The sequence below is a fragment of the Stenella coeruleoalba genome, assembly GCF_951394435.1.
Source record: "Stenella coeruleoalba genome assembly, chromosome: 4".
Lineage (NCBI taxonomy): Eukaryota > Metazoa > Chordata > Mammalia > Artiodactyla > Delphinidae > Stenella > Stenella coeruleoalba.
The window spans coordinates 9,990,176-10,012,906 of record NC_137149.1 but is presented as its reverse complement, the minus strand read 5'-3'; the positions used below and the strand labels follow the sequence as shown (position 1 = coordinate 10,012,906).

General features: G+C 34.9%; 1 long non-coding RNA gene across 1 annotated transcript in view; it reads left to right on the top strand.

The window, feature by feature from the left end:
- LOC307185787 overlaps window positions 1-22,731 on the top strand; it is an 84,088-nt gene that overhangs the window by 11,252 nt on the left and 50,105 nt on the right. Inside the window, exon 2 of the long non-coding RNA XR_013828174.1 lies at window positions 849-954. This is a non-coding gene — a long non-coding RNA (uncharacterized lncRNA). The remainder of the gene's footprint in view (window positions 1-848; window positions 955-22,731) is intronic.

Below are 22,731 nucleotides of genomic sequence, written 5' to 3'. Positions count from 1 at the left end.
CTATGTGAGCAGAAATTCTCAGTCTCATTCGTGCTGTTTTTAGTGTGCAGAACACTCTCTTGTGAAATTTAAATTTTGGAAAAGGTTTCCTTAATTCCTAGAGAAGACACTTTGATGTTCATACTCTAAAACATACGGTATCCTTTTGATATTCTTGATTTCCGGATCTGGAGTGCCTCTCCTATTGAAAGTGCTCAGCTCATGCTGACAACAATTTTGCTTGAAAACCACTGCTATATGCAAACAAATACACAAATATAAATGATGTATCTAACCAAATGCAACTCTACATAGAAAACTGAACTAATCTTATGGAGTGGAAAAAATTGTTGTTTCTTTTGAAGAGTGAATATAAACTCTGTCATTTGATTCAATATTTGATTTATAGCACTCTTCAAATGTATTTTATGTAAATTTTAAAAATTTCAGAATAATTAATGGCAGTAGTGAGGAACGAATTTCTATTTGAGCGTTTATAAAAGGTCACTTCTGAGTACATAAAAGTATTTAATAGTTTGTCTCTGTTAAGATTTGGTCCCAAGGCTGACATTCTTTTAAAAGAATTGATTGTGCTGATAATGAGCAGTTAACTTTGTTATTTATTTGTTTGTTTGTTTTTTCTGCTTAGCATGTTTTTCCATACCTTTTCTTCTAAAAAACACTACCGCATCTCCTTTAGAGAACTTCTCTCCCACTACCTGTTGTTCTGGTCAGATTATCATTCATTGAACCTAAACCTGGGATACAGGCTTTTGGTCCAAAAGTAGGAAAAGTGTCCCATTGCTCAGAATTTTCTGAACTGTTAGTAGGTAATATTTTTCTCTTCTTTTTGGATTTCATATCATAAGGGTGTTAAGACTGGAGCTGCTGAAAGTCTTCCAGAAAATCGAAGCAGCCTATTTGCAGAAGAAAAAAATTAAACCAAGAGTTGAAGAAAACCAAAGACAAGCAAAGGTAAACAAATGAGAGAGAAAGAAATTTGATTTTATTTATTTGAATTTTAGAGTCCAGGTGAGGTAAATAATCTTTTCATAATGATTAATTTGTGATGATGTTCTGTTATTTTCAACCAAATAAATCCTGATTAATACAGAGATACTTAATAACTTTCCTTCAAATGAATATTGAATATACTAAATAAATCCATTTTTTAAATTACCTCTGGGAAATTGTTACTTCTACTGTATTGAAGTTGAGTATTCAAGAAATATTATATGATGGAGATAATGGAAGATGATTCCATGTTCCAATTCAATCCTTGACTTGGGAAAAAAAAGACTATCTAATGTCCTTCATAATAGGTCATTACCTGTGCCTTTTCATAATAGGTCATTACCTGTGCCTTTTCTTTTGAAAAGTGAATATAAATGCTGTCATTTAATTCAATATTTGATTTATAGCACTCTTCAAATGTATTTTATGTAAGTTTTTTAAATTTTGGAGTAATTAATGACAGTAGTGAAGAATGAATTCTATTTGAGGGTCTATAGGTTACTGCTGAGTATGTAAAAATATTTAATAGTTTGTTAAGATTTGGTCCCAAAGCTGACAATTAGTTCATTTCTTTTAAAAAATTGATTGTGCTGATAATGAGGACTTATCTTAAGTTGGGCAACTTTAGGTCAGTACTGAAAATGAAATTTTCTGTGTCCTATTCCTGAGTGCTAAAAGAGAGTAGAAGCTCTTCTAAAATAAGCTTCTACATAATGAGACATTCATGGGTGCCATTTAGCATATTACCGTTACAGTGAGCTTCATTACATGTGGTAGTAACTTGCATAAGTAAATGTGCCTTCTGAAGTAACTATTTTTACTAGGCAGTGATCTGAGTTTCCGAATGACCAGACTACTTTATGAAACTAATTTACTAGCATATCTTAGGTTTTCTAATATAACATGGTGTTAAGATAATTTCATTTTGATAATCTTCTATTTACTTAGAAAGTACTTCAGTGGGAAAATAAATTTTCCGATACTGCTTCACTAATACTGCAGGAAAAATGTGCTTCCTTTATTGTATAACATTTTATGTAATCAACATTTTTATGTATTATACAACAGGGGGAAAATCTTATCTCTTAATATTAATACTTTGATTATTATTACTATCAATCCAAATTATACTGATTGACACAAATTGTTCATAATTGCTATATACCAACAAAATGCTTTATGCTTTGTTTTACCTTACACGAAGTTAGAGATTTTTAAAGATCTTTCATCTGCAAACTGTCTGATTTTAATTTTCTTTAAGTCTGTACCTCCTTTTTGGATGTGACTGATATTTTCTTACTTATTTATAGGAAATGTTCTCCATTTCTATAGTTTTGTCATTTCAAGAGTGTGATGCAAACAGATTCATATAGTATGTAGCCTTTGGGGCCTGGCTTTTTTTCACCCAGAATCATTCTCTGGAGATGTATCAATAGTTGTATGTATCAATAGTTCCTTTTTTGATTATTTCTGAGTGCTGTTCTATGGTATAGAAGTACCACAGTTTGTTTAGCTCTTCACCCATTGGAGAGCATCTGGGTTGTCTGTTTTCTGACAATGTGAATACAGTTGCTGTAAACATTCATGTACAGGTTTTTATGTGAGCACAAATTTTTATTTTTTTCTAGGCTAAAATTCCCAAGAGTATAATTTCTGGGCTGTATGGTAGTTGTATTTTAAGTTTTTTTAAGAAACTGGCAAACTCTTTTTCAGAATGTCTATGTCATTTTATATTCCAAGCAGCAAAGTATGATTGACACAGTTTCATTGTATCCATGCTGGCAGTCGTTATTATCATATATTAAAAATTTTAGCCATTCTAATAGATGTGTAGTGATACATCCTTGTGGTTGTAATTTCCATTTTCTTAACACCTAATGAAAGCGAATATTTTTTTCATGCACTTTTTGGCATCCGTATATCCTCTTCAGTGAAATTTCTCCTCATGTCTTCTGCCCATTTTCTAATTGACTTTTTTTTGTTTGCTTTCACTGTTGAGTTTTGAGAGTCCTTTCTACGGTCTAGATACAAATCTTTTGTCAAATATGTGGTTTGCAAATATTTTCTCCCAATCTTTAACTCACTTTTTTTCCTAGTTTTCTTGAGGTCAAATTTTGCAATTTTTGCTGTTATGGCTAGTGCTTTTTGTGTTAAGTTAAAGAACTCTTTGTTAATAGCCCTAAATCCTGAACATATATACAACATACTATATTAATATATATGTGTATATGTATATATACACATGTATATATGTATATATAAATACTATTTTTATATATATATATATATATATAGATATACATATATATGTTCTTGGTTATTAGCTAATTCTATTTTTGGCCAAGAGAGCCAGAGCATATCTGGATTGCTTTATTTTCACAAGAAATTGCAAATTTCTTACGTGTGTGTATCAGAAGTTGGTGAAACAGGTCTAGCTGAAAGGGTTACCACTGGCACTGAAAGTAGGGGCAGAAGAACAGCACAATAAACAGAGACGAGTTTGTGATTGGCCTTAGGGCCATAATGATGCTGAAGCAGTACAAGTACTATGAGGATGGCTACAATAAACCCACACCAACCTGTGTGAGTCAGTTGACTGTAGGAAAAAGGAGAGAGATAGATCCTTCCATTCCCAAAGAAATGTGGAATATTTAGATTTGTTTAATTAAATATAATACCTGCCCCTTCCTGAGCAGCACACATAATTTATCCTAGTAGAAGAGATAGGTGTACAAAATATAAGTAACATTTTAGAAAGATAAACAATGATAAAACTGGCAAGGTGGTACTGTAAAAATATTGACTCAGAGGTGATGGTGATGTGGATTGCAGGAAAGAACTTCAAGCATGCCTGAAGCTTATTTCTTCTCCTCCAGTTAAATTGCCTTCATTTCCAAGTGAGTGAAGGTAAACACTCATAGAATGTGCTGGAGTTTAAGGGCTTAGGAAGGTTATCTAGATGGAATGTACTGATCTGTTCTCTGCTCTGTCTGAATAGCTTCTTTTGTACAGAAAGTTTTTAAAAAGTCTTTATATTAAGGTAACTTCTTTCATTGTTTTTGTTGGTTTTCTACAATCAAGTGCTGTCATTCCTATGACAAAATTGCTATCATGAAAATAATACAGAATGACATTCTGAATAGTGACTGGATGGCAAAAGGGGATAGTACTTTAGATTGGAGTGTAAAAGAAAAGCTTCTTATAGGGGGTGTCATTGGAGCTAAAACCCAGTTTAATTCATTCAGTACACAAAAAATGGAGTGGAAAATTCCAAGGAGATTAAAGCATAAGGAGAAAGAATCTAGAGTGGACAGAGAAGAAAGAAGGTCAGTATGGGTGAAGTGTAATGTAGAAAAGGGGGGAAATAGGAGAGGAGGGAAGAATGGGACCAGATCATGAAGCAAATTTTAAACCACAATAAGAATTTTGGGTTTTAATTTGCAAGCAATGGTAAGGCTTTGGGTATTATTTGGTGGAATGATATCACTCAGGTGGCTGGGTAGAAAGAGTATTGTAGGGGCATTGTAGTAGGAATTGGAAAGGACTCTCTCAAAACTGTGCTATATCTGCTGTCTATGTGCCAGGGTTGGAAAGCTAAGTTTATTTTTTACAGACTCTTTTTTAAGTAAGGTTCTGGATATAAAGAAGGTTCTGTCAATTAAACACTTTATGTGGAAGGAGGCAGTGTTGTGGACACCAACTCCTATGGTTACTGGATTTGGTAGATCCAACAAAGTTGTGGGATTTTTGAAAAGAGCTCTAATCCTGAGGTCCTCTGGGTTTAAAGAAAAATAGCAGGAGAGAAAACTTCTTGATCTGACACCAAATCCCTGAATCCAAGCTTCAATTCCTGTTCCCCAGTTTGCTGGTGTCAGAGATTTCCACAAGGCAGTAATAATTTAAGACCTTGAAAAGCATAGCTACACTCATGACCTCAACGATAGTAGCTCCAGTCACGGGAAGGTTTTGTACCATTTTGTGAGTGTATATGAGAGGCATAACCTGCCCCTTCTGCCCTTCCAATAATAATATGTAACCAAACAGTTCATCATATTCAATTCTTTCCTCCTTAAAATGATTACAGTAGTTTTGTTTTCTGAACTTACTCTTACCGGATTTGGGGGACAAGAGTAGAATCAGTGACACCAGCATTAGGATTCTGTTATAGGAATCTAGGCTTGTGAGCATGGCTGGATCACGATATTATTAGTGGAAATATTGACAGATGATCATATATGGGATGTATTTAGAAGGCAGGGGTTTATCACTGTGGCCAGGGTGGGAGATGCTCTGTTTATGGACCTCCAATTGATCATTTCCACTACAATAGCTCTTACTCTACAGGTCAAGGAACCAATGAGAATGTTTGGTCAACTGCTAAGCATACACATTCTCATTATATATTAAGGAACTAAAAAATGACCAATGCATGTGTATAATCATCAAGAACTGTGAAGAGTCTGATTTTGCCCTATTTTCAAGCTAAGATGTTAGCCTGCCACAGTTTCAGGGTTGCTGACAGAGTCTTGGGTCAGAGACAGAAGACAGTTGATTACTAACAGCAATAGCTGTTTGTATGAGTTCCTCAGGCCCTAATTCCTACAGGTTAATGTGAAGCGGGCCATCCAAAAACTGAGTTGCATTATAGCAGAAGGAATCCTGAACTTAGGGTACATGAATCATTTACAATAGGCAGGAAGCATGCCTTCCCTTTGCTCCAGAGGGATCCAGTTTTTATTATATTGGGCAGCAAACATGCCTGTCATTTGCTCCAGAGGGAGACATCATCTTTATCTTCTAGGGTTTCACTCAAAAAAGAAATACGAACTCTATCTTCCAAAGTTGTTCACTATATAATATCTTTGAAAAGATGATTAAGGACACTGGGCAGACAGTGCCAGCACCTCATTCACAGGAGGGACAGAAATGTGAGAAATCCATGGTCTGATTTATCTTCTACCCAGAGGACTTCTATTAACATTTCTTGAAGAAGTTATGGTGGTCTTTGCCGATATATTCTTTCAGCCTTTGAATGTTTGATAAATACTTTTTGCCCTTTTGTCTTTTAAACTTACAACTCCCTATCTTCTAGCATGCCTTATTTCTGACAAAAAATATACTATCATTCTTATAGTTTTCTTTGAGAGAAATGTAGCTTTTTTTCCCTTTGGTTGATTTGAAGATTTGCTCTTTATAACCGTTTTTAAGCAGTTTGATTTTGATGTGCCTTGGTGTAGGTTCCTTTGTGTTTCATTTTGGAGTGTCCTGAGTTCCTTGGATCTGTAGCTTTCTAGTTTTAGTCTAATTTGGAAAATTTTGGCCATCATTTCTTCAAACATTTTTCTCTCCCACCTCTTTCTCCTCCCCACTGGGGAATGCCGTTATATGGATATTAGGTCACTTGAAGATATCCTGGCCCTTACTGATTATCTGTTCATTTGTTTCTTTGTTTTTCCTTTGTTTTTCATTTTTGGTAATTTCTGTTTCTATGTCTTCAAGAGGCTGGTAAGAATAGGAACTGTTCTCAGCCCTATGTAATACACAGGTAATGTTTCCATTAATCTTTGACCCCACCTTGGGGATTTTCCTCAAAGGCATGTGCTAAAGGGAACTCATCTGTAGACTGAAGAGCTTCTCTCTGCAGATATAAAAGCTCCTCATTCTCTCTTCTCTGATATTCTTTCTTCCTGTGGACTTTAGCCTCCTTGGTCTGTCTGGATTCCCAGCTTCATCTCCTTTTCTCAGGGAGACTACGGGGCTTCACCTGGATACCTCTCCTACCATGGCCTTCAGAATACAATTGCAAGGACAGTTGTAGAGTTTGTCTTGTTTCTCATCTCTCAGGGATTAATGTCATTCATTGCCTAATGTCTAATGTCTTGAACACTGATGTTTCATACATTTTGTCAAGTTTTTAGCCATTTCAGGTAGGAGAGTAGATCTATTTCTTGTTACTCCATCTTGGCTGGAGGACAAGTCTCCTGGGATCTTTCTGATCCCAACTGCTTTTGGTTAGGTTCCCATGAAGTGGAATGTGAGACACGGATTTGGGTAAAAGTGACTTTTTCATGAACTATGTATCTGGGGAAAAAATCGACTTTAAGGGAATAAATGTAGCAGTGAAATGTTGAACAAAGTTGTAGTCTTAGATGAGGCATAATCTTGGCCTGATCCACAGGATTAGGGCTCTGGAGCATAAATCACATTGCAGTGTTTCCTCCTATTTACATAAGTGGGCCAGCTTTGTGTCCTTTCTGTCGATCATAATCTGTGGTCGCTGCAAAGGGAGGGGAGCCTGTCCTTCCAGTCACTGATTTTGTTATCACGACAAGAAAGATTCTTTAGAGAAGTGGGAAAGGATGGGAGGGACTGTTGACTGTTAGTAGTCAAAACTAATAGCAGGGCTTCCCTGGTGGCGCAGTGGTTGAGAGTCCGCCTGCCGATGCAGGGGACATGGGTTCGTGCCCCGGTCCGGGAAGATCCCACATGCCGTGGAGCGGCTGGGCCCGTGAGCCATGGCCGCTGAGCCTGCGCTTCCGGAGCCTGTGCTCCGCAACGGGAGAGGCCACAACAGTGAGAGGCCCGCGTACCACAAAAAAAAAACCAAAAAAACAAAAACAAAAAACTAATAACAACAGAGAAATAAATCTGCCATCAAAGTAGAATATTTGGGGGCTTCCCTGGTGGCACAGTGGTTAAGAATCCATGTGCCAATGCAGGGGACACAGATTCGATCCCTGGTCTGGGAAGATCCCACATGCTGCGGAGCAGCTAAGTCCGTGTGCCACAACTCCTGAGCCCATGTGCCACAACTACTGAAGCCTGCACGCTTAGAGTCTGTGCTCCACAACAAGAGAAGCCACTGCAATGAGAAGCCCACGCATGGCAACGAAGAGTAGCCCCCCGCTCGCCGCAACTAGAGAAAGCCCGTGCGCAGCAACGAAGACCCAATGCAGCCAAAAATAAATAAATAAATTTAATTAATTAATAAAAAACAGAAAAACAGGGCTTCCCTGGTGGCTCAGTGGTTGAGAGTCCGCCTGCCGATGCAGGGGACACGGGTTCGTGCCCCAGTCCGGGAAGATCCCACATGCTGCGGAGCGGCTGGGCCCGTGAGCCATGGGCCCTGAGCCTGCGCGTCTAGAGCCTGTGCTCCGCAATGGGAGAGGCCACAACAGTGAGAGGCCCGCGTACCGCAAAACAAAAAAACAAAAAAAACTCAGAAAAACAAAGTAGATATTTGGACAGGAAATCATATCATCTATCATATACACAATAGTGTGTGTGTGTATATATATATATATATATATATATATATATATATATATATATATATAGTGATTGACAATACTAGACTTTACGGAGAATGTTTCCATTTATATAAAGCTAAACATAATCATAATGCAACCTCATCTGGATCGGAGAGCATAAGTGACTCATTTTTCTGTAAAGGGAGAAGCTAATTAACCCAACATTCACATTAGTTATTACCTCTTGTTTGTTGCTGGTGAGGGAGGACAATTCTGAAAAAATCTTCACTTTCTTAACCTCTATGGGGGAAACAAAGATATTTATTTTATCACAGTCCTTTAAACTGTCTGAATACTTTATATACACAAGTACATCCTTGCTCTCTTGGACTGCAATTCAATGTGTGGCAGGTGACGGGAGAAACGAATGGACTCTGGCTTTTCAACAAATGTGCACTAAGATACGAGTAGAGTAGAACCCGTTTAACTTTCAATAGAGACACAAGGGTACACTCAGCAAGAATGAGGATTCAAATTTAAGGAATTAAGTAAACATCACAGGATTTCATTTAGATTGTTAAAAGGCAATAATAGCAAACACCATCGTCAAAGACTATTGCCTCAATTTCCCGCACTGAATTGGAAGTCCAAGTGCATATAATATTTTAAAAGCATAGATTTGATATGTAAAATTTCATTTAAAACAATATTGTTAGATAGCTAACATAGCTGTAGTTGTAAGTGATATTCTGAGTATACTGTTTACTTAAGTTAATCTCATAGTAATGTATCTAAGTTGGGTGTTGGAATGAATGAACTTTTACGTTTTGAATGCCCGTACAGGGAAGTGACTTTAAATAACTTTCATTTGTTTTTCTCTTATTCCTACAACTTCAATCACAACTCTGAGTTCTCTTTTCAAATCAACATGAACTTTTATATATCCAATTTAGTGAATGCTAAAGCTTTCAGCTTATTTTCAGGAAAAGTAAGAGACGTGAAATTAAAATACATTTATGAAAATCAGCCATTATTTCTTATTGATACTTTCAGACTGTTTCACATAATGTTCTAATTTAGTGTCTTTCGAAACAAAAACTTTATAAGAAATGCAATTTACATTGCAGCCTAGTGCCTATGACTACATAGAGACACATAAAGAAACATAATCAAAGCACAAGTTTCATATAGCACTTCTTGGCTTCACTACATGTGATTTATACATCTGGTATTTATTGATGCATTTTCTGTTTTATAACCTTTTATGCTTAGGGAAAACTGGTAATATATGTCAAATCCACAGTTTGAAAAACATGAATTTAATAAATTCCAGAAACCAGAATACTGTTAAGCAAGATGGGTTTTAAATTGCTTTTGCACTTTTATTATCAACTACAATTGTTCATCCAAAGGATGGACTAATTGCTGTTTCTTTGGAAGAAAAATCTTTCTTCGTAAAGCGTATCATTGCCCTTCTGAGTAGAATGACATTCGGGGCCTTAATTAATGAGTGGGTAATACATATTAGTGGGATTTAGTGAGATTCATTTTTAAACAATAAACAAAGATTCTACAAAAACTATTTCTTTTTCTCTTCAGAATACCAACAACAACAAAATAGCTTTTGGATCAATTTGCAGAATATAGAAGCAAATTCTGTGTCATTACTTTGGAATCCTATCCTTGTCTGCAAATAGGAACCCTTTTTATCCATCATAGGTACCTTATACAACCTATTATACTTTTAATGCCTTTTGATCACATTAAAATACCCAATTGTACCTCCAAGGGCAAAACTTTGCATAAATTGATATTTAACATTAAGGGTAGACTCCCAAATGAGTTAGAAAAAATAGTTTTGCAAATGTTTACATCTGTTTTATCAGTGTTAAAGTAAGTATATTATCTTTCAAAGGGTTTATGAGCCACCATATTGGCTTAAATACCACATGCTGATATAACCATACTTACTATACATAAACACACATTATAACAAACACTTCTTTTGATTTATGACTTTTCTTTCCTTAGCACCTAGATCTCTGCCTGGTATATACTAGGTACTCAATAAATAGTTTTAATTAATTGAACACCATAATAGTCTTATATAATCATATTTTCATAAATTATGACATACATTAAATGTTATATTGACCAAGAGGAAATAGCCTTGCAAGAAAGTAAAAACTTCAAGAAAGAAGCAGTGCTATTTTAATGAGTTATTGATGAATTGCTCCAGGATAGCAGAAAAGCATTTATATACTGTAGCTAGTTTAAAGACAGGTGACCTTTTAAGAGATTAGTTAACCTTTCAGAAATTTTGGAGAGTTACTGTTTTGAAAGATAAAGGTCAGAGTAGAACTCAGAATGCAGTTGTTGTCTCCTGTGTTTGTTGCTATGCCTCTTAATTTCCAATAAATTAATTCAAAATGTAGAGTCTGTTCAGAAGTAGATCTAGTTTTAAGATGAAAGAATGGTATTGGTTCACATATTTTTCAGGTACTAGAAATGAATAATCACAATATGAAAACTCAAAATCCTAACTTATTTATGAATTTCACCTTTAATCTCATTTAGTGCTAAAAAGTTACTAAGACAAAATGTGTTTGATTAAAAAAAAAAGCACGATGCTTCTGGTTATTGTTTCTCTTTAAGAAAAATTCATTTCATCTTTCATTTCACCCCAAAAATCTTTTTTTTTTCTGGACTTAGTGTTCATAATTCTTTTCCTATAAGCCCCTGCAGTCTTAAACCCAATGTTTACATATTTCCTTAGATGTGTTAACACCAAAAGGAAAATAGAGCAGAGTGTTTAGAAAAAAGTAGTATAAAATAGCATTTCTGTGCCAAGCTTTCAAATACTTGAAATACTTTAGGAAATAACATAAAAATATTTTAACATTTATAGATTTTGGTCAGGTTGTGATAAGCAAAGGATCATTAACCTGACCTACATGCTCTCTTTCTTCTTTGTAGTTTCCTATGTTCATATTTTAAAATGCATACAATTTGCTTCTTGACCTATTCATTTCAAAAGAAACCACCTTCTAGTTTGGAAATGAAGAAAATGTATTTTTCTGCTAGATTTGATGATATGTACAAAGATGTCAAGCCAATTTTATATTACCTAAACGTATAACTTAGTTTCTGATGTTTTATTCATACTCAGCTGTGAAACAAATATAGATCATACAGTGCCCAGACTTAAGAAAACATAAAAAAATCAAAGGGTAAACATCATATTGTAACAACAATAGTCCTATTTGAATAAGCTAGCACTATTTTGGAGATGGCAATGAACATACTGATAGAAATTTCACCTATTCAAAAATCCGTCCATATTTTTACAATAAATTGTGCTTTATATGATAATTATTATGCACCAGTTCTCATCATTTCAACATCAGTGTAGCCTTAAAAATGAACAAAACCTTGATTGGTGTTTGAATCGTCTGGATTCATTAAACAAGCACAGGGAGGAAAAGAGAAGAAAATTGAACTTGGGTGAAGGATATTTTTAAAAAATAAGAGGTTTCTTTCAGTCTAATTCAGGATTGACTTTATTATTGTGCTATGCGAAAGTCTCTTTGAGTGGTGGGATAGTATTAAAAACACGGGTATAATCCTATTGGTACACAATGCTGTGAGAAGGCCATATTGAGGGCAACTGCCAAATACATCTCTCGTGTTAAAAAGTCAGGAGGTAGCTCCTGGTTTAGTAACCAGATTCTTTCATCTAACAATTGTGATATTTCTGAGTGTGAGTACTTTGTGCTTCTGGGCCAAGATGACTGCTGTACTGTCTGAAATTACATCACATTCTAGGAAGCTGAATAGAGGGATGGACGAAGACAAAGTGGCAAGTTGGTCCACCATATGTCTCTAACCCTCAGTATACTATTAATGTGCAATGTACTCAATTTTAGTTTTTGTTTCTATTTTTGAACATGTCTAATTATTTTTCATGTTTAATATGTTATGATTTTCTCAGGAGTCTTCTGAAGACCAGAGGAAAATATCTTATAATTTTCTTTTCTTTTTAGTATTAAAATAAAATTCATTGTATCTTACAATTACTTGTATGGGTTGATTGGATCCTCTTATAAATCTCAAATACATTATGGGTTCTTAAATTATTTTTTGATGTCTTGAAACCTTTGGCTGTTATCATCTTAGAAATTATTTCATCACTCATCAGTTATTCTAAACCATGCTAAAAAAATACTCATATGAAGAGATGCTAATGTCACCAGGTTATTCAGTTGCTCCAGATATTGCATTATTATTTCAAGACAGTGCAAAGGAAACTAATTGATAGTCTGCTTTTAGCTTTCATCGAGCACAACTGAGAATTTGGAGTTTCTCATTTTCCACCCATAATGGCAAAGAGAAGAAAACTGGTGAGGTTAGATGTTTTGTAACTATTAGAATATAAATACAAGAAGACATATAATTGTCTAGAACTACACTGTCCAATATGGTAGCCACTAATAGCCACATGTAGCTTGTGAGCCCCTGAAATGTGCTCAAATTAGAACGTTTATTAAGTATAAACTACACACCATGTTTTGAAAACTTTGTATGAGAAAACAGAAAGCAAAATATCTCATACTTTATATTTATTTCATGTTGGAATGATAATGTTAATATTTTGGATGTATTAAAAATATATTATTAAAAATAGCTTTGGGAGGAGGGATAAATTGGAAAATTGGGATTGACATATACACACTACTGTGTATAAAATAGATAACTAATAAGCACAGGAAACTCTATTCAATACTCTGTAATGACCTGTATGGGAAAAGAGTGGCTATATGTATATGTATAACTGATTCACTTTGCTGTACAGCAGAAACTAACACAACATTGGAAACCAACTATACTCCAATAAAACTTAATTAAAAAATTAGTTGCACCCATTTCTTTTTACATTTTCAATGTGACTCTAAGAAATTTTAAAATCACACATTTGGCTCACATGATTTTATTAGACAGCACTGTCCTAGACACTAACAATGACAGTGAAATTGACCCTATAAATGCAGTCCCAGACTATGAGTTTTCAGACTACAATGTCCTAGTTAAATTTCCTCAAACTCAAGAATCAATTTGTAAAATATGTATTTCTTAGTAAATAAAATATATATGATATCCTCATCCAGGTAGTCATTCAGCAGAAAGGACTTCATCATACATTTCTAAAAGAATTGGACCATCCTCTTGCTGCGAGGAATAATAACAGTGTCCTTTAAGCCTTTATGACATTTGTGCTTCAAAATATACCTGATACAAAGAGGTTTACTATACTTATTTTTTTTAAGTTTTAAAAAATTTATTTTATTCAAGTATAGTTAATTTATAGTGTTGTGTATTATATTTATTTTTTTATTAAAATTTCTAATAAAATTTTTTTTTACTATCTCTTCATTATTAATCTACATTGATGATAAAATGATTTTTTAAAAATTCAAAAGGACCTTTGGAGTCAGGTGGTAACTGGTGATGTGTTTCCTGGTATACTGAGGGTTAGGGGTTTTCACTGAGGGTAAAGGATTTTTTTCCAGAAGATGTCACTCAAAAATTCACATATTTCACTGTCCAGAACTTAATCATATCTCCTGGTAAGGTGGTTACCAGGAATTACAGTATTCATTTTGAATGACTATGTGCTTAGCTAAAATACTTACAGGTTTTTATTTCTGAAGAAGTAGGAGAGAGTAGATATTGGGGTAGAATACACCAGTCTCTGCCAAAGACTCTATTCACATTTTTTCCTCCAATTGTGGCTTAGAAAATTTGACAAAAATGCTTAAATACTTATAGGCATGATTTAAACTGCATCAAGATCCAAAATTTGATACTCTTTACTTAAATGGGAAGGAAAAAATTACTTATTATTTGTTATTTTCTAAACCTTCTCTCAAGGGATTCTTGAGAGAATCCCTTCATTGTTGGAGTGAAGGGATTCTTAAACTTTCTGGTTAAGGTATCCTGATCTGTTATTATTTGAAGCAGTTTTTCTCTATCTTAAGCAGTCTCTTTATAGCCACCTCCTTCTCCCTATTCCAGAAGGCGTTTGAGTGTGAAAGTTTCTGCAACCCCTGGATGGAGGAGAAGACTCCGTAACATAATATAGAACTTTTTTCTTTGACCTTTAGTTGGACTCAGCTGCAAGATTGTTGGCTTGAGTGGTCTCCAAATTGCTTGTACTTGTATCTGTCAAGATGACCACTGATGAAATTTTCCATTCTCTTGTTGGGTGAGTGCCCAGTGCTTTTCCCTGCCAAACCCAGTTTTAATCACACAGATTTGGCAGACTCTTCTTGAGTTTCAGCCAGGTCCTCCACCTGGGACCTGTGTTAGGATGTCCATTGATTATCACCCTTTAGGGTAAGGACGTCTCTTCCTTTCATGACACACCTATGGATCTCAACTCAGCCTTGAGGTATGCTGGAAATTTGTGGTTCATTTTCCTGATGAATAGAACTTGTAAAAACTTCTGGAGTACTACTCTGGTTCTCTCTTAGCCTGCCATGTCATGCCATCATTTTTAGTTTGTTTTAGACCTTCTGGCTTAATTTGGGAATGCTTGCTTAGTGGACAACCCATACAAAATTCCAGAAGTTAATAAGGGTACAGTCTCTTAGCTTTCTATTCCAAATTATGTAACATCTCACTTTCTAGGATTTTGTCATGGAGGATAGGAACAGGAACATATTTGCCTGATAATATGATTTCCCTACAACTATCCCCCCATTCTCTTTCTGTCCTTCTAGGGACAGGCATGCTCTATTTTACTTTTCCTTTACATCTGGTGGAGACCAGCTCTGTGTCATCATAGCCTTCTCCTTCCCCAAGTTGAATTCATCTCTCACATTCCTTGCAATTAAAAAAAAATCACTGAGCAGGTAGGCGGTAAAACCTTAGCTAGAAAACGAAAATGATTACTTGAGAATATTTTAATCCCACTATGACATTACCTATAATTAATTAAATAAGATCACAAGCAACTAAGAGAAAGTAAGTTTTTTGTTTTTGACAATCTATAGCCAAGGCAATTGTTAGATGTTCTTTGGTATACAAAAAGTTGAAGACAGTACCTAACCTCAAGTCTCAAGTACATGGCCAAACAGTCATAGAAAGGATAAATATAAAACTCTTAGATGGCACCTAGAGTGTCAAGTGAGTTGATAGGAGCTGAAAAGTACAGCCAATGATTTCTGACTGACACAGATCAGGCAGCACAAAGATGTTGATTGATATTCAACGGGGGCCATAAATAAGTGCCCATTTAGTTAAAGATAGAGTAGAATTGGGGGTTATTTGGATTAGATTGTGTTGCAGTTGATAACCAGTATTCATTCTATTAAAGATTACATTGGATACTTAGCTTTCATCAGGAATGTGTAAGAAAATGGTATGTAAGTTATATCATTTGGTCCTGAAGGTTTTTGAGGATGAGTGCCATTTTGCAATGATGTGGAAGAACACTGATATGGCAGGGATCTGAAGGAAAGACTGAAGTAAGGAGAGACCTGGGGAAGACTACTGGGAATATCTAAGCATCAGGTAATAAAACTGGAATTAGTACAGTGGACAATAGCAATGTATTTGAGAAGTATTTGAATGCTGTAGTAGATGACGATAAGTGGTGCTGGGAAAACTGGACAGTTACATGTAAAAGAATGAAATTAGAACACTACCTAACACCATACACAAAAATAAACTCCAAATGGATTAAAGACCTAAATGTAAGATCAGACACTATAAAACTCTTAGAGGAAAACATAGGAAAAACACTCTTTGACATAAACCGCAGCAAGATCTTTTTTGACCCACCTCCTAGAATAATGGAAATAAAAACAAAAATAAACAAATGCAACTTAATTAAACTTCAAAGCTTTTGCCCAGCAAAGGAAACCATAAACAGGACAAAAAGACAACCCTCAGAATGGGAGAAAATATTTGCAAATGAAACAACTGACAAAGGATTAATCTCCAAAATATACAAACACCTCATGGAGCTCAATATCCAAAAAAGTAATTCAATCAAAAAATGGGTGGAAGACCTAAATAGACATTTCACCAAGGAAGACATACAGATGGCCAAGAGGCACATGAAAAGATGCTCAACATCACTAATTATTAGAGAAATGCAGATCATATCTATAATGAGGTATCACTTCACACTGGTCAGAATGGCCATCATCAAAAAATCTAGGAACAATAAATGCTGGAAAGGGTGTGAATGCTCCTGCACTGTTGGTGGGAATGTAAACTGATAAAACCACTATGGAGAGCAGTATGGAGGTTCCTTAAAAAACTAAGAATAGAACTACTATATGACCCAGCAATCCCACTACTGTGCATATACCCTGAGAAAACCATAATTCAGAGAGTCAATACCACAATGTTCATTGCAGCTCTATTTACAATAGCCAGGACATGGAAGCAACCTAAGTGTCCATCAACAGATGAATGGATAAAGAAGATGTGGCACATATATGCAATGGAATATTACTCAGCCATAAAAAGAAATGAAACTAAGTTATTTGTAGTGAGGTGGATGCACCTAGAGACCGTCATACAGAATGAAGTCAGAAAGAGAAAAACAAATACCATATGCTAACACATACATATGGAAGCTAAAAAATATAAAATAAATAATGGGACTGATGAACCTAGTGGCAAGGCAGGAATAAAGACGTAGACATAGAGAATGGACTTGAGGACAAGGCGGGGGAGGGGGAAGCTGGGGCGAAGTGAGAGTAGCATGGACATGTATACACTACCGAATGTAAAATAGATAGCTAGTGGGAAGCAGCTGCATAGCACAGGGAGATCAGCTCGGTGCTTTGTGACCACCTAGAGGGGTGGGATAGGGAGGGTGGGAGGGAGGCTCAAGGGGGAGGAGATATGGGGATACATGTATGCATATGACTGATTCACCTTGTACAACAGAAACTAACACAGTATTGTGAAGCAATTATACTCCAATAAAGATCAATTAAAAAAAATAAAAAAGAATGATGGACAGCAGTGTTAGTCATAGCTGTGGCTGAAACTCACACACGTTTCCTGGTTATGTGACCCTGGAGAATTTCTTCAACCTGTCTTCCTTGTTTTCTTACTTCAAAAATGAGAATAAAAAGAGCTGACTAACAGATCCATTGTCATGATTAAGAAAACTTTAATGAGAAAATTTAAGCATAATATCTAGAAAATTCTAGAAGCTCAGAATGTTTTCAGTATTGATAATACTAGATAATTCAATGGAAATAAAAAAAGGAAGTGAGTCTTTGGATCTAAAATTAAGGCACCATGAGAATATTGATATCATGAATCATGAAGAGTAAGCAAACTTTTGAGATGGAAGTGGACAAAATGGCAGCCCAGCTATCCATTCCTCTACTCTGGGCTTACTCCCAGACCAGAAATGGGTTTGTGAGGCATTATGCCCTGGAAAGCCTGTTTATTTGCTTTCACTGTCCTCTAGAACAGGGATGAACATGGCCTTCTGCTCTTCGATTGTGTGTAACTCCCCTATGAATGCCAGAAAGTAAATTTGCCAAAGTATAATAGTTTGCTGTCGGGACAGTACAAAGAGAACAAGAAGGAAGTAGCTTTTATAAAAAGCTTTAAATGGATGTATGGACTAATTCTAGTTGATTTTAGATCCCTTCACAGAGAAATAGCCTTGGTTCTTCCCTTGATATATTGACATTGTTATATACCTTTAGAAAATATCCCTCAGAAAAAATGTCATCAGTCTATCTTCACCTCCTTCAGTTCCCATATAATCCAGAACAGCTTGTAAAAGCTCATCTATAGTTTTTGTGACAAAAACATCACCCTCTGAATCTGGAAAATTCTCTCAAACATGTCGTTTAGATGGCAGATTTTACCTTAGAATTCTCTGCTGTCTTGGACTTAAGTAGAGGAAAGCTTGGAAGCTAAGGTAGTCATTATTCCCACCCCCAAGCACAGTTGCTTAGCCCAGGCCTGGACATCTGACTCGAACTGGGCAAATCAACACCGTTTCCCAGGATAGTGACCTGTACACCCTTCCTGGTAGCAGTGATATGAGGAGCTAGTTTTTGATAGTCCTGGTTTGTGCCATGTTGATGAAGCTAGTCTGCATAAAAAGAAGGAACGTCTAGACAAAGGAGAATAGTAAGAGTAAAAGGGGATGGGGAAGGGGACGAGGGATGCAGGAGAGAAAGATGAACAGAATGATGGAAGAAGGGGGGGAGAGAAGGAGAGAAGAAGGAGGAGACGGTTTTGTGAAATTCCCTTTTTGCTTAAGAACATATCAAATTAGTGTTATCCCACTTGTAATTCAATAAAAAAGTTTTCACAATTACATCTCATCTTTCTGGAATTTATATTGATATTCCTACAGTGCCCATGATGACTTTCAAATGACCGTTTAGCTAACATCTTTATTGCTGAGAGATTGATATACTATTTATTTTCAAATTAAATTCACAGTTGTGTCACAAAGAATTACTAAGCTCTGATATCAAATACTGATTTAATATTTATCATGTGAATAAAAGATTATTCACCTCAAATACTGACCTGGGATCTGCATTTGAAAACAAGTTGAAATAAGGATATTGCAGGAATTTTTCTCTCTCTCCTTTTGTAAATCAGCCTTTCTGAATATTTTCTAACTAGCTTTTCCATACTTTGTGTCTTATGTTCTGAGTCTAACTTCTGAATTTCATATTAGCAAGATAATTTAACTTATGTGTTTATACAGACTATCAACACCTTATCTCTGATTTTCAAATTAAATAGTTTTCTGAAATAATCATGCAGTAAATTTGTAGCCTGCGTATGAATCTCATTGAGTTAGTAAAAAATGTTAAAAGTTGTAGTGTTACTAAGAAAAAAATATCAAGTAGCTTGTTTTCTATTTTTTATTACAATTGTAATTTTGTCACCTGGGGTATTTTTTTTCTCCCAATTAGTAGCACATCATGATTGTAAGAACTAAAAATAGAAAAGAAGAAAAAGTAAAAACCTGACTATAGCTTTCACATATTGAAAAATGTCACTGGTGGTCATTCCTAGCATGTAATATTAAGGAAGATGAAAATATGTTTTTTTATTAAATGTAATACTATTGTTACTAGAAGTGAACTAATTCTTACAAATAAAGCATAGGTTGATAACTCAGCTAAGCACTTCTTATTTGATTAAAATGTTACTTTCTTATTTTCTTTTTACTTTAGTCATTCTTTTTTTCCCCCTTCCTCCTTCCCTCGCTTCCTACTGCCCTTCATCCCTCCTTAATTCCATCCAAAACTGGTTCTTGACTATAAGCAACTTGTAAAGCAAGAAGTTTGGAGTTAAATCAGAATAATTAAAGGGTTTAAGTAAGAGATTGGTAAAACAAGTTTGGCGACTGGGTGAAGGATGGATTGAGTGGTGGGTTTAACATAACTACCAAGTCTAGGGAGACCAATTTGAGGTTGTTTCTGTAAGATAGGTGAGATGGTGGCCAGAGTAAGACAGCAACAACAGACACTGAGAAAATTAAATAACATTGGGAGAAATTTGGGAGGTAAAATTGATAGAAATTAATAACTGTGTTAGGAGTTAAGAGCATGGAGACAACGATCCCAGAGTTTATACCTTAATGAACAGTGAATTTTGCTGTCATAAGGAACATAAGTTTTGAAGGTAGAGTGACCCATAAATGTACATGGGAACAGGACAATAGATGTTTAATAAGATTTAGATAGAAGATAAATATTTTATAGACCATGGAAATAATTGAACACCCTATGTATGTTTGGAGAAGACAGTATACAGAATACTGAGGACCAAGGGCAAGACAGGATAGGAGGGGTCAGCTGTGCTCCCAGTAAAGATTTTATCACATATTTTGTTTCTCTCTATATATGACAAGTTTATGTTGGCTTGATTCTAGAGTTAAGCTCAAAGTTTAGTGCATATTATTAATCTGTGTCAAGTAAACAAGTGGGATACAAAACCATATTAGGACATTAGTGGAAAAACAGAGCTATAGTGCTAGGCACTTAAGTTGAAGTCATATCACTGAACAAGTGACACAGCCACTGCAGCTCTTGTCCTAGAACCGAATAATACTAGTGTATAGAGCTGAAAAAATGTGATCAGATATTATGAGTTGAAAGAGGCCACACAGAGGAATCAATCAACTTTTCTATCTACTCCCAGAATCCCTACAGAATTCTGACAAATAGCTAGCCAGTTTGTATTTTATTTCTAGAAAACAAGATCTACTATAGAAAAGACTTCCTTCTGATTATAAACTAGAAACCCCATCTGAAAACAAAGTGAATGCAATTTGCTGAAACTTGTTTTTGATAAGCTCATGTTGACTACTGAATCAACTATGGAAGGACTAAAATTACTATGAAACAGGGAAGAGAGAGAATATATTATAAATTCCCAACACTTAAAATGGACTTTTCTTGAGAATGCAAACATGGTTCCAGTATAGTTTTCAAGATACATAATGCAATGCTGAATTTCATATTTACTTTTAGCCTAGTCTATGTAAAATACTGAACATAATTATGTTATATTTAATATAAAATATTGACTATTTGATCTTTATATAACACCACATAATAATTTAGAAGCCCATCATATGCCTAAATCTGTGTTAATATATGCACATTTAAATGTATTTACAAATCAGAAACTTTCAATAAACTATTTTGACATGTAAAGAAATTTAATATAAAATAATATCATTGGGCAATAGTCAAGGAAATTTGCTTACTAAATTGCTAAAGAAATTCATAATAAAATATGCCTTCCTTAAAAGGAAATTTCCTTGGAAATTAGATCATTAGATTGTATCATAATGAGTCTCCATAAATATATATCTTTTAGTGTAGAGTATTTTAAAAACAAATGCTTTCAACCTGTTTCCTGCTGTTATGTTTCATATACATCCAGATCTTTGGGGCTGTGAATATATGACTGAAGTATTGAAATCCATAACTTTATATATATTTTAATATCTTGGTCATGAACATGAATGAAAGTTTACAAGTCTTGTATATTAACATTAAAGTCATAAACTGTGTGAAGAACAAAAGTAATTCTTCATCACAAACATGTATATTTTAATTTGTTCATAGTTTGCAGTTTAATTAGATATACATATAATTTATTGGTCACTATACACAAAACTATACAAGAAAAACATGTTTTAAAAATTTTCACTAGTTTTACACTGGGCTTCTTAGCTCACTGGAATCAATATTTCAGCTTCTCTTCACTTCTCATATCTAGATTATACAGACAATAGAATGCACTGGTTGGGGTGAAAAACAAAGAAATATCTGGGTTTAATTAAGGACTCTAGTGCATCATTTAAGTGATATAGTGAATGATTATGAAATTTTGCTCAGTCAGTCCTAGAAATGTTCAGATATTTACCAATTTAAACCAAAATACTTTTTCCCATTTTGATAGAGAACTGTACTTAATGGCCACTGTGGTAATGACTGTGGTCATGTCCTCAACTAGATTTAAAGGTTGTATCAGCTATAATATAATAATTAATTTATGGCATATGTAGATTGATTGAGTAAGTAAAATGATTATATTTCTATGTTATGTATACTTCATATTAATTCAGTAGGAATTAGAGTAATATATCTAACAGCAGACCATCCTGCTTTTATCTTTTATATGTGTGGAATCTTGTTAATCCAATGGTTTTTACGTTTTTCAGTTTTAATATATTCAGAGTTTACAGAATTCTCACTTAAATATCTATTTCCTGGTCTAAGTAAATCTACCTAAATTAACCTTATGAAATATATGTTATTTTCTTATCCCCATTTTACATGTGAAGAAACTAAAGATCAGAGAGCTTAAGTATCTTGCCCAACGCCACAGACCTGTAAAATGGAAGAAAAGACTCTAAGAATAGTTCTTTTAAATTCATATCTAGTACTACTTCCACAATTCTGCTGCCTTGGTAAAGTAATTTTTGTGAAAGTCGTATTAAAATTAGAATGCTAAATTATTAATTTATTATAAATAATAATATCAAATGAAAAAAAATTACTAGTTAATAAATTCTTTCTTTCCCTAGTAAAGACCCAGTTTTTCTTTTCTTTTTTTTAAATTAATTAATTAATTAATTTATTTATTTATTTTTGGCTGTGTTGGGTCTTTGTTGCTGCGGGCTTTCTTTAGTTGCAGCAAGCAGGGGCTACTCTTTGTTGCAGTGCGCAGGCTTCTCATTGTGGTTTTGTTGCGGAGCACGGGCTCTAGGTGCGCAGGCTTCAGTAGTTGTGGCTCGCGGGCTCTAGAGCACAGCCTCAGTAGTTGTGGCGCACGGGCTTAGTTGCTCCACGGCATGTGGGATCTTCCCGGACCAAGGCTCGAACCTGTGTTCCCTACATTGGCAGGCAGATTCTTAACCACTGCACCACCAGGGAAACCCCCAGTTTTTCTTTTAATGACC